At 46.1% G+C, this 13,544-nt stretch overlaps 1 protein-coding gene across 1 annotated transcript in view; it reads left to right on the forward strand.

Annotated features, from left to right (window-relative positions):
- Nucleotides 1-13,544, forward strand: part of LOC146349390 (protocadherin Fat 3-like) — a 376,964-nt gene that overhangs the window by 28,418 nt on the left and 335,002 nt on the right. The window contains exon 2 of the mRNA XM_084842565.1: nt 4,958-5,046. The gene's annotated coding sequence lies outside the window, so the exon portion shown is untranslated. The remainder of the gene's footprint in view (nt 1-4,957; nt 5,047-13,544) is intronic.

The raw sequence follows: 13,544 nt of genomic DNA on the forward strand, positions 1-13,544 counted from the left end.
CACACACACACAATTTGTAATACAGTGCAACAACTGGCATAAACTGGTATTTCTGTGGACTGTTTTGTCTCTTCCTTGGGATTTTGGAGTATTTGTATTTCTTCTTGGTTTCTGATCATTCTTAAGGCTATTTATCATGATGGCTTAATGGAACCTCCATATTCTTAGGCAGCATACCACTGAATATGAATTCAGCTAGTCTACTACTCATAGCCAAAACAGACATTACTTTAAAACTAATAGCTATGCCTTTTTGCATTTTTACTCATAAAGAAGTGCAGGGCCTCAGATCTGGATTGGGACCCTAGTGTGGGTAGGGCGAGGATAGACTTTTATGATCTGGATTGGTCTCCATGTGCCTGCTCTAAAGTAAAAATAAAACAAACCAGACTAAAAATGTAGCTGTGTCTACAACACACACAGATTACAAGTGATGTCATTTTTGGCCCTGTCTATGTCAAGGGCTCCTTGGAGGCCTCTCTCAGTCTAATCCAGTAGCCAAGTCCAGACACAGACAAAGGGATTCCTTTCAAAGCTTTATTCTTCTTTTACAATTTAACAACTCTACCGTTTGCAGCTAGATCTGAGCAGCACAGTACCTATGCCCTAAGTTGGAACAGTTGGTCCCCATTTGAAAGAGAATTACTGGCAGACCCCTGAACTTAAGGACTAGGGAGAGTCCCTCCCCTTTTCCCTTGGATCCTCTGGGTGCAGCTGTTGTTTGCGTGCCAACCGGGCACTACGCCTCCTTTCTGCGCCTTCCATTTGGCGCCGCTCTCTGCGTCGGCATCGTGCGTCCACCAAGTCTGCTATCCGCGCTCTTTCACTCCCTGGACTGCTATCTAAGCTAGGAATGCTGGTGGGAGGAATCTCCGTACAGCTGTTGGCCCTGGGAAAGAGGAGCGCGCTCCTCTCCCAGGAGCAACTGCTCTTCCTCAGAATCAGAACTACTCTGGGATTCTATGGGCTCAGTGTCCACCCTGACAGTCTAGATACAACCCAGTATTAGCACTTTTGTTCATTTTTTAAAATAGCTTCACACATCACACATGTGCCTTGGTCCAGTAGTGCTTATGGCACAATAGATTCATTACCTTTTATGGTGCCGCTAGATTTTTTTCCCCCATTCCCCTTACAGGTACTTCCTTTAAGTAACCTCATGTGTGCATTTCCTGATGTATCTAGGGATGTACGAAAGGCACTTACCTGGTCCCGCAGCTTGCTTCGCGGTGGGGGGGAGGCGCTTCGGTTATCCCCCTGAAGTTCAGGCCGGGGGGGGAGGCGCCCTGCCTTGCCCGGCCGAAATTCAGGCCAGGGGGGAGGCGCCCTGCCTCGCCTGGCCGAAATTCAGGCTGGGGAGAAGCGCCCTGTCTCCCCAGCCGCGAAATACAAAAGTGAAAAAAAAACAAAAAACACACACCCGTGATAGGCTACGTAACGATTTACGTAGCCTATCATGGCTAGATTTCCAAAGTCAGTTGTGATAGGCTACGTAAATCGTTACATAGCCTATCACGGGTGACTTTGAAAAAAAAAAGCGTGTACGCAAATGGCGGCGCCCATGGGCGCCACCATTTGCATTCCTTATTTGGGCCCACGTAGTCTATGTAAAGATTTACGTAGACTACGGTGAAAATAAGGGCAATGCTATTTGCTATTTGCGTTGCCCTTATTTTCGCCGTAGTCTACGTAAATCTTTACGTAGACTACCCAAGCCCAAATAAGGAACGCAAATGGCAGCGCCCATGGGTGCCGCCATTTGCGTACACGCTTTATTTTTATTTTTTTCTTTCAAATTCACCCGTGATAGGCTACGTAACGATTTACGTAGCCTATCACGGCTGACTTTGGAAATCTAGCCGTGATAGGCTACGTAAATCGTTACGTAGCCTATCACGTGTTTTTTTTTTTTACTTTATTTTGTAATGAAGGTGGCGGCGGCAGCCGGTCGGAAGACCAGCCGCCGCCCCTGCCGAACCGCTGCCGAACTGCCGCCAGGACCCGCCGCCGAGAGGGACATTCACAGGAGGTAAGTCCCATCCCGGGGGGGCGGAGAATTTCACCAATTTCGGGGGGCCGAATGCCGAAATTCTCCACCATCCCTAGTATCACTTGTTTCTCAAAACCAGACAGCACCTTCTACTGTTGCATGAGTGCACATTACCAGGTCATTGTGAATGGTGCTCCACCCATTAAGACCCAGGGTAACAGTTTTTCACTTGATGGTTCTTGGCACAGTGTTCAATTTCCTTCTCATATGCTCTGTCCTTCAATCTACCTGCTGTATCCACTCTGTTAGGTGCCCTATAGTCTGGTCAGAATGAAGTGTGTGTGTGTGTGTGTGTGTGTGAAGAATTCGTTGCATAAATAATAACCTGAGCAATTTTGTCATCAGTTACGTCTGGCTAGGATCTTTTGGTTCCTCTTACAAATTTCGTCTGGCTGATAAAGGGTTCTTTGTGCTCTTTTGAAAATGTAGATAACATACTGTCTGATATTAGTTCTGCCTGGCATCAGCAGATGACTCTGAAATTGTAGACATTGAAGATGATGGGCATTTAGAAATCTGTGTGCCTGTTACGGAACCTGCAATAATGCAGTCACTTGTGGTCATTTAGTATTACTCATGCTAAACTGAATACTCCCATCAAGTCATAATGTACATTCTGAATCCATCACTTTTGGATTTGGAGTTCTCTTTACGGATGTTGTGGGTAGGGACGTCAGAGAATTCCTCCACGGATCTCGGCCCCTCGAAATCGGTGGCGGAACGGTCTGCCGCCCCCCCACCGGGACAAGACTTACCTGGGGCGAATCTTCCTGGCGGCGGCAGCTGCGGCGGCGGTTTGGCGGCGGCGGCTGCAGCGGCCAGTCTTCCGACCGGCTGCCACCGCTGCCATTTCCAGTTAAAAAAATCACACAAAACCTCATAGGCTACGTAAAGATTTACGTAGCCTATCACGGCTAAGTTTTTTAAAAAAACCGTGATAGGCTACGTAAATCTTTACGTAGCCTATGACAGCTGACTTAAAAAAACCCGTCCGCTACGCTATTTGCATTCCCCTTATTTTTGCCGTCCTAGTCTACGTAAATCTTGACGTAGACTAAGATGTGCCAAAATAAGGAATGCAAATAGTGGTGGCCGTGGCCGCCGCCAGTTGCGTACGCGCATTGTTTTTAAGTCAGCCTATCACGGCTACGGCCGCCGCCATTTGCGTCCCTGCTAGCCAGCGGCCGGATGTCCAGCTGCTGGCGGAGCTGGCTGGCGGCTCCGCAGAATCCCTGCGGAGCATAGCCGGTCAGCCAGGATTCCGGGGGGGAGGGACGGAGCGCCTCCCCCCCGACCATCAACATAATCCGCGAAAGGTAAGTGCCTTTCATACATCCCTAGTTGTGGGTGTCCATTTGGGATGCGAAGCTTGGCGATATCTTGCCAGCTTGCCCTCCTGGACATCAGTATGTGGACCCCCACACTTAACCAACTTGGCACGCGAGAAATTGGGCGAGTGTGGCAGTCCCAACTGCTCTGCTGAGCCACCATTATCTGGACAATAGCGGCTCATCCTTTTATGTAAATGCCCTTTTGCACAAATGGCAGCCATAAATTACCCCATTTATGCAAAATTACAGTCACAAATGGGCTAAGGCCATTTACACCTGTAATTTTGCATAAATAGGTCTATTTACGGCCACCATTGGCACAAAAGGTCTCATTACATAAAAAGTTGAGCTGACATTTTCCGCAAAACGGTGGATTGGTGGAGCACAGGGATGCCGTGTGCTGCTTGCTGGGTGCCCACGGACCGGCCAGCGGCTTGCTGCAGACGGTGAACAGGGTCAGCTGGCCGGTGGGGGTCCGGCGAGCGGCAAGTGGCATGGGCAAGGGTGAGTTTGTCCATCCCTAGTTCCCTTGGAGTGTAATGGTTAAGATGTATGTTGGAAAAACCCTGGTTCAGATACTGATTTCAACTGTGAACTCATTAGTAAGGAATCATAATCATAATAATAGAAGATGTGAGTTTGTCAGTGCTATAGCTCAAAGACCATCAAACCCAGACACCTGAAACTTGGCATGCATACTAAGGGAACCCTAAGGGTGTGCACGTTGGGGTCATTTTGTTTTTTACATGCATTAATTAAAATTAATTTAAACTCTGTGATTGAACAGGAGATTTGTTTATGTTTTCCCAAATTTGCACAAATATTCTCCATAGGCTAAAGCAGGGCTGATTCGGTCTACAGAAGAAAGTTGCACAAATTGAACTGGGAATCGGGAACGACATGAACGTGAGCACATGTTCGACAATTTACGAATATTTTTGGCAGTCACTCGCTTGCACTCGTGGTCCGAGCTTCAAACGGGGCATGCTGGCATGTTTTGAGAGCAAAACCAAAATTCTCAAACATACCTGTGTGAAACTTCTTTTGGTCAAGAATCACTGACGTTTTTCAGTGAGTTTTAAATTGCCATATAACCAGATTATGGGCACTAATCACTGCTCTTAAAGCAAAACTAAACTCCAAATGACTGATTTCGAAGGTTTCTGTGAATTGTGCAGGGTTGATTTGATTTAAACCAAATCTATTTAAATCATGTTTTAAATAGCTTCTCTGAAAGACTCAATTTTTATGATTGAAATCCCAGTGTAAATCACTAGTGAGGATGAATCTTATTTAATCATCATTTTTAGTAGAAGTACATTATTGTTTAATATAACCTTGATACATATTCAGAGATCTAGGTTTCATTAGAAGGTAGGTACACAGTGGAGGATACATGCAGAAGAAATTTCCTCAGAAGTCAGAACTGCATGAATACATTCTATTCACTTTTGGTTTCACTTTCTATTCCCATCCCCTATCCCTTGCATTTATATCCAGAGTCCTCCTCCTTGTTCAGATCTACTCCACCTCCCCAAATTCTCTATTCATTCCCCTTTTCTATCTTTGCACTTAGAGAGAGGCAAGGCCTTCAGAGAGAGTGAGGGAGAGCGAGCGAGCGCGGACTTCTGTACACCACCTGCAGTGCAGAATCGGACTGATCAGGTTATCTTCCATCTCCATAAACTGCTGTTAAAATATTCATAGACTATAATTACAAATTGTATAATCAGTATTCATGACGGTACCTTTGACCTAAGCTTGTTTTTTTACTAATTGCTTTAAGAAACTTTCAAAATCTGATTTAAAGTTTTGAAAAATCAATTAAAAAAAAATCACTGATTTTTATCAACCCTGGGACTGTGCAGATCCTGCTCTCTACCTCCCAGGGCCCAAATCCCAAAATCCCTGGAGCCCTGGAAGCAAGGGTTCTATGGAATCCCTTAGCATGTCTAATCATGCTTGTGGAAGGCTTCGAAGTCCTGACCTGAATGCTTAGCTAGATGCCATTAATTTACTCCTTGAAAGTTCCTTCCTCTTCACCCATGTGACTGGGAAGAGCTCCACCCCCAGCTTGAATCACATGGGCTTCTACAGTTGCTGGCCTGCTCCCTGTTCTTCTTAGACTTACCTAATACAATTAGCCAAGGGCAGCATTGCAACTACCACCTTAAGAAGGGGTGGTCCTCTAAAGCACTTGCATTTGGCTGGACTCCCTAGTCTGTACAACTCATTGTTCAGGAACAGACAATCTGTGAACACGGATGTGCAAATCAGCAAAACGTGAGCTCACCAAAGCACTCCACGTTCCATCTCAAAGCCTGTTTTGACTCGAGTTCTTACCAGTTTGCGAGTTTTATTTTTTCTTTTCACATGAAAATCCATGCGTGTTTTCATGTGTATTTTTCCAAATGTATGCATCGGTTGTGTACATCTTTGAAATGTATGCATTCTTCTCCCATTGAATACAGATTTTTCCATGTACAGTTTTCAAATACATGCATGCTGTCAAACGCAATTTTTTGCGTCTGCGAATCACATTGTAAACTCAGAAACTCAGACTTCGATCACAGATTGCATCAGAGTTCATGTTTAGTCCGGAAGGTGAGCTAGGTAAATCCTGATAAAAAAAAATAAACTGAAATGAGTAGGGATGTATGAATCCCTTACCTTGTTCCGGTCGGGGCATCTGCTGGGGGGGGAGGCGATCCATTCCTCCCCCTGGAATCCTTGGCTGCTGCTGGGCTGGTGCAGGACGGAAATGGTGTCCTGCGTAGGGGACGCCATATGCGTCCCTGCGGTAGCCCATGATAGGCTACGTAAATATTTACGTAGCCAATCATGGCTAAAGCAGGGACGCAAATGGCAGCTGCTATGCCATTTGCGCCCCTGCTTTTTGCCGTGATAGGCTACGTAAGTATTTACATAGGCTATCACGGTAAAGGGAGCCATGCAAATGGCGGCTGCTACGCCATTCGCGTGGCTGCCTTCACCATGATAGGCTACGTAAATACTTATGTAACCTATCACAGCAAAGAGCAGGGGCGCAGATGGCGTGGCGGCTGCCATTTGCATCCCTGCTCTTTGCCGTGATAGGCTACGTAAATACTTATGTAGCCTATCATGGCTGCCTGCAAGCATGCAAATGGTGGCCGCTACGACGGCTGTCATTTGTGGCTGCAGCAGCCCGGCAACAGCTGGCCGGGAGACCAGCTGGAGCTGGAGCTGCTGCCGCCGCCAGCAAAGCTGCCGCCGCATCTGCCCCAGGTAAGCTCCATCCCGGAGGGATTCCGCGTGGTGGCGGGGGGCGGGAGGCCGTTCCGCCACGGATTCCAGGAACAAAATGGAGTCCGTGGCGGAATTCCCTGACATCCGTAGAAATGAATTGCTCATATTTCCCTAACTTAAGATTGTGCCCTTTTGGACAAACAAGGAGCCACATTTGGAGAACTAAGTTTGCTACTGTTATATACTATTTATTATATATAGGATAATAAACATATCTGTAAATATGTCCCAAGTCCGTGTTCGGCCTGGAATGCGTGAACTGGGTAAATCCTGATCAAAAATGAATTGAAACACATTTCTCATACATCCCTATATGTGAATAGGGATGGACGAACTCACCCACACTCACTGAGTGTAGGAGGTCGTCAAGTTGCCACTGCCGCCCACACCTGCTCACCAGGCCATGTGAGCCCTGGAGGGCTTGGCGAGCAGTCTGGGAGTGCCCTGCAGCTGCCCTCTCCTGGCTGCGATCCACCATTTTTATGCAAGATGGGGGCTCCATAATTTCTTTATCTTTAACATTGCATAAAATGGCAGCTGCTTTACGCCTCTAATGTTGCAGAGATGGCCCTGTACGGCCTCCATTTTGTTCAACATTAAATATATAAAAAATTACATAGCCCCCATCTTGCATAAAAATGGTGGCTCACATCGAGGGGCGGGCAGCTGTGGGGAACTCCTGGACAACGTGACACTCGATGGCTTGGCAAGTGGAGTCTTGGGACCAGGCGGAGGGGAGTATGCCGGACTCTTGGACCCAGTAGGGCACTTGTGGCATCCTTATTTGTGAAGTGGTTTTGATTCTTGCACGATGCGTTCTGAGTAGGGATGGGGGAGAATTTCTCCCCGAAACTTCGGGGGGCCAAGCGCCAACGCATTTGGCCCCCCGAAATCAGCGGTGAAATTCTCCGCCACCCCCCCCGCCACCCCCCCGAGATGGGACTTACCTTTCACGAATGTCCCTCCCGCCGGCGGGTCCCGCCGGCGGTTCGTCGGGTCTTCGTCAGGGGTGGGGGCGGCAGCCGGTCTTTCGACTGGCTGCCGCCGCCGCCATTACAAGGAAAGTAAAAAACACACACACACCCGTGATAGGCTACGTAACGATTAACGTGGCCTATCACGGCTAGATTTGCAAAGTCAGCCGTGATAGGCTACGTTAATCGTCACGTAGCCTATCACGGGTGACTTTGAAAAAAAAAAAAGCGCGTACGCAAATGGCGGCCCCCATAGGGAGCCGCCATTTGCATTCCTTATTTGGTCCCTGTAGTCTACGTAAAGATTTACGTAGACTACGGCGAAAATAAGGGCAACGCTATTTGCCCTTATTTTATTTTTTTTTCAAAGTCACCCGTGATAGGCCACGTTAATCGTTACGTAGCCTATCACGGGGGTGGTTTTTTTTTTTTTTCGCGGCCGGGTAGACGGGGCGCTTCTACCCGGCCTGACTTTTGCCCGCGAAGGATGGGGCGCCTCCCGCCCGGCCTGAATTTCAGCCGGGCGAGGCGGGAAGCCTCCCCCCCCTCGCATGAACTTCGGGGGGAGAAGTGAAGCATCTCCCCCCCACCGCGAAGAAAGCTGCGGGACCAGGTAAGTCCCTTTCGTACATCCCTAGTTCTGAGCATGTTTTACTCAGAAATAAGTCCCATTGGATTTCGGGGGACTTGCCCCTTATTAAGTATATTCAGGCTTACAGCCTATGGTTTGCAGCAAGACATTTGCAGCAAGAAATGCAAATTATTACTCTTGCTTTTATTTATTAGAATTCACAGATAATCCATTCAAAAGATATGACAGGCAGACTTTTATGAAAATAAGTGTAGTATAGGAACATCTATTAAGGAGTAGATCTTAGCAGATGCAAATCTGACTGTGTAGATGGTTTAAAAAAACACCTTTCAGTTCAAATAATAGGCAGCATAGCAGTGCTATATGGGAATTTCGTTTTTGCTCGCAAAACACACAAGCATGCCCTGTCTATAACTCCGAATATAAGCATGTGTCTGCTGAAAATGTTTTTAGATCGCTGAACATGTGCTCACATTCGATTTGTACAGCTTTCCCTGTACGATTCGCACAATTCCCCCTACCCCAGGCTGAATTAGCCCTGCTTTAGTCTATGGAGGAGATTTGCACAAATTTCACGTTCGATTGCTATTCAATTTGCGCACTTGCCCCACTCACACAGACTGTGAAGCAATAGCAAATGCAAATGGGAATTGGGCACGAGACGAGCGGCAAGCTAATGTTCGGAGAATCCTGTTGTTCTCGCACATTGCTTGCTCACCCATTCCTACAGGATAAGCCAAACGCAAATGGAGCCAAAGCAGGGTTTTTTGTGCATAATTGGTTGTTTTCCCACAAGCGCTTTCAGAAAATATGTACACAGTCTTCCAGTAACAAGGCACATCGCTGGAGGTATCAGAGGCCAATTAGACCATCTAATTCCCTCTGGTTTTCAACAAAAATGCTTAGCAAGTCTGTGGTTTTTGGTTTTAATTAAAAATGAGTAGCACATTTACAAGGAGTGCATAAAGCTTGCTTTTATACACTCCTTGTAAGTGTGCTACTCATTTCCTTATTGCAGAATATGATTAGCAAGATCACAACAGCCTGGGGCTGATCCAGTTCGGAGTGTATCAAATCCCTCCTCCCCTGCACCCCGCCTAGGATGTATGAGAAATTCATTCCAGTTCATTTTTATCAGGATTTTACTCAGTTCACACATTCTGGAGCAAAGATGGCTGTGGATGTAAACTGCAATAGAAGTCTGTACATTTTTGAGCTTTAATCAATGGGGGAAGAATGCACCCATTTCAAAGATGCGCACAATTGATGCTTACATTTGGAAAAATACGCAGGGAAATACTCATGGTTTTTCATTCAGAAAGAAAAAAGCTCACAATCTGATACGGACTCAAGTTGGAATGAGTTTCGAGATGGGATTTGGAGAACTTTAGTGAGCTCCGGTTTTGTTGATTCGCATATCTCTAAACCCAACACATGTCTAAAGCATGTTTTTCACTATGCTGTTCATTTCTCATGAGTAGAGTTCACAAAAAATAGTGCTAGATGGAGGCTGAAGAGAGATCAGAGATGTATTTAAACGTATGGGTTTTTAAAAAAATTGTATTTGCATTAAAAAAAAATAATGCTGTCTATATTTCTGTGGCTTACGCATCGGCGTAAACATTTGAAATTCCCAACTAATAAACTTAAAAAAACTTAAACTTAAAAAAAAAAAAAGCGCATACGCCAATGGCGGCCCCCATAGGGAGCCGCCATTCGCGTTCCTTATTTGGTCGCCGTAGTCTACGTAAATCTTTACGTAGACTACAGCGACCAAATAAGGAATGGGAATGGCGGCTCCCTATGGGGGCCGCCATTATCCGTACGCGCTTTTTTTTTTTTTTTAAAGTCACCCGTGATAGGCTACGTGACGATTTACGTAGCCTATCACGGCTGACTTTGCAAATCTAGCCGTGATAGGCTACGTTAATCGTCACGTAGCCTATCACGGGGGCGTTTTTTTTTTCTTTTATTGGAATGGCGGTGGCGGCAGCCGGTCGAAAGACCGGCTGCCGCACCCGTCCCGCACAAACACCCGCCGAACCGCCGGCTGGACCCGCCGCCGGGAGGGACATTCGGCAAAGGTAAGTCCCGTCCCGGGGTGTGTGTGTGGGGTGCGGGGGGGTGCGGAGGATTTCTCCCCGAAACTTGTTTGGGGGCCGAACATGTTGGCGCTCGGCCCCCCGAAGTTTCGGGGAGAAATTCTCTGCCATCCCTAGAAAGGAGAGAACAGCTAGCTGATAAAGTAATCTCAGGAGAAATTGTTTTCTACGTCCAAGGACCATAGTTATTGTAACACAAAATTACCATCTGTCACTCATGTTCTAATATTGCATTGTATGTGTCATGGCGGCACAGGTTTCCTCTGGTTTCTCACTATAGGAATCCCAGAAAACTGGCTGCATGAGCCATTAAATAGAGTTGTACAAAAATATTTTGCGTACGTGGAAATATCGTAAAGCTATGCGTGTCTCTATGCAGATGAATCTGGATCCTGCCATTCTTCAGTGTCAAGGTAGAAAGGGACAGATTGCAGTAATTACGGCTGCGCAATTGCAGTACTGTCCGCATCACCCTTTACCTTGGAATGGGTGATGCATATGGGCTCATTCCCATGTTCCACCAGGATTGCCAGGAGGCTGGTGATGTGATTTGACTTCAAGCACCTTTACTGTAGCGGTTTCCAAATCGTGTCCCACACAAAATCCATGAATGAATGAAGTGTCCTGTGAGACCAAGCACCTGTGCCCAGAGCAGTCTGCTTGCTGTCTCCCTTCATGGTTCACTGTACGTTTTCTGCCCTCATCCAATCCTCCTCCTGCAGATGCTTGTAATTTTTGCTACATCTCTACAGTGGGTGTGATTGGCGCAATCAGAATTACCTGTGTGTAGAAGAGGCACATCCAGAGTAGTAACTCATGCAGAAACACAAGGGAGGGGCACTTCTGATGGACAGGTAATTCTTACTCTTCGAGATTTTGCCTTGCGAGGATAGAAAGGAGAAAGGTGAAAGGTGAACCAGAGAGCTTCAGCTATTGGGAGGTACAGAAATGAAATAAATAAAATGAAATAAATAAATATTTCTGCCTCTGATGTTTATTCAGAGAAAAAATGTGTGCCTGGGCTATCAAACATTAGGCCAACACTGCTCTACTGAGTTTGTATTCATGGTTTCATTTATTTCACTTCATTCTAAAAAGTTATACCATGCCCTTCAAAAAGATGCTTCCCTTGTCAATTTGAGCATTACAGTTCCTGCCTTCAGCTGTCCTAATGGCAGTGTAAGGAGGGAGACCGTCTTGCTGTTGAGTATAGATCTCAGCCCAAGCCTAATAGTGCCCTAATGCGTGTCAGTAAGATTTCGGCTCCTTGTCCATTTTACCAGCCATTTGAGTATGTAATTCTGGCCCCTGCCAAACCCCCACCCCCCAGGTTTTTCTCCAGAGCCCTTGGCTGTAAATGGTGTTTTGTCAGCCATAGGCAAAAACCTCATTTCCATCATTTCTCCACGACTTCTTTCTGGCCTAAATTATTTGGCTGCTCCCTAAATACAATTCTCGTAACCACAAACACCTTTTAAAATACAAATCGGGCGCTCTGTCGTTCCTGACAATCCAGGTGTGCCTTCACAAGGCACACGGCCGGCTGGCCTGTCGGATGCCTCCCGGGCTGGCTATTTTGCATCTGCCTCGAAAGGGGGATCCGGCACCAGAGCAAATCAGAAATGTCCTGTAACGATCCCTTTGTGTGCTATGTGTATCCTTTGGCGGTGCTTTTTTGCTGGTGGCTTCCGCGCAGGCTGGCGTGCCTTTGATCTGTTTTAATGAGAATTCTGATGGAGGAGGACAGTATGCCGATATGGAAGACAAGTGTCCGAGTGCATTTAAAAGCCATTTTGTCCTTCGTTGGTAAAGGCTCCTGAGAATGATTTTCATTTGCTTGACTTTAGCAGGAGGTGGGCGAGGTCAGCTTTCTTAACTGGCTACAATTTATTAAAGGAGGTAAGCTTCACAGCGCACAGCTCATGGGGAAGGGACAAGCTGCTCAGTGGCTGAGCCCATCCTGTGCCTTCCAAAGGCCCCAGGTTCAATCCCTGCATTCTCCCATTAATACGATCAGGTGGCATTTGATTAAAAAAACACTTTTGCCTGAGATACTGGAGATGCTGCAAGTCAGAGGAGACAGTATTGACTTAGATGGAGAAATATTCTGGCTAAGTGTAAGCCACCTTCCGATGTTCATGGTGCTGGCATTAATGCTGAGAGTTGTTGGATTTTTTTCTCCATATGATTGCGACCTAAGTGTGCTTTAATTTTTTTCCTCAAACTTTTCAGGTCAAATAGTTGTGGTGTATTGGGCCAAAAAAATTAACATGGGGTACTTTTTTTAGCTTTGTTCACTAAATTAAAGTAAAATAAACATGCTAATGGATATTCTGGAGGTGACGGACTCGACCTTGGGGGAGTTGGGGGTGGCGACAGCTGACAGGAAGCTCTGGCGTGGGCTGGTCCATAAAGTCATGAAGAGTTGGAAGTGACTAAACAAATAAACAACAACAAAAAAACATGCTAAATTAGAACTGTCAAGGTGGGTTGGACCTCTGAATGTTTTGGCTTACGGCTCCCATCAGCTCTCCAAGAGAGCCAGTGGTGAGTAGGGATGTATGAGAAATTAGTTTCAATTCAGTTTTTATCAGGATTTTACCCAGTCTGCACCTTGGAGACCAAACATGGACTCAGATGCAATCTGTGGTAAAGTCTGTACATTTCTGAGCTTGCAATGTGATTCGAAGTCCCAAACAGCAAACAAACAAACAAAGGGTTCCACACCATGCATATATTTAAAAAATGTGTATATTTCAAAATCGGTACATTTAAAAATGTGTATATTTCATAAAAATGCATACATAAAATGTGCGCGATTGATGCATACATTTGGAAAAATATGTGTGGAAATATGCTTGGGTTTTCATGCAAAAAGAAAAAAATCTCACCATCTGATAAAGACTAGAGGAGGAATGAGCTTCAAGGTGGAATTCAGAGAACTTCAGTGAGCCTAAGCTTTGCTGATTTGCACATCCTGAGTGGTGAGAGATGATGGGAGTTGTAGGCAAGCAGTTCTGGAGGGCCACAAGTCCCCCCCCCACCATCCCGCTGCTCTAGGGCATCAGAACGTTTTATGATGCAAATAGAAAATGTTTCTATGCAAATGAACCTATTTTGCATTGGAAAATCTTCTGATACAACCTGAAAATGTTCCCATGCAAATGACCCTGTGCAAATGAATCTAATTTACATTGGGAAATGTTC

Source organism: Heloderma suspectum, chromosome 3 (assembly GCF_057233095.1).
Source record: "Heloderma suspectum isolate Gila_16-S chromosome 3, 16-S_ref, whole genome shotgun sequence".
NCBI classification, from domain to species: domain Eukaryota; kingdom Metazoa; phylum Chordata; class Lepidosauria; order Squamata; family Helodermatidae; genus Heloderma; species Heloderma suspectum.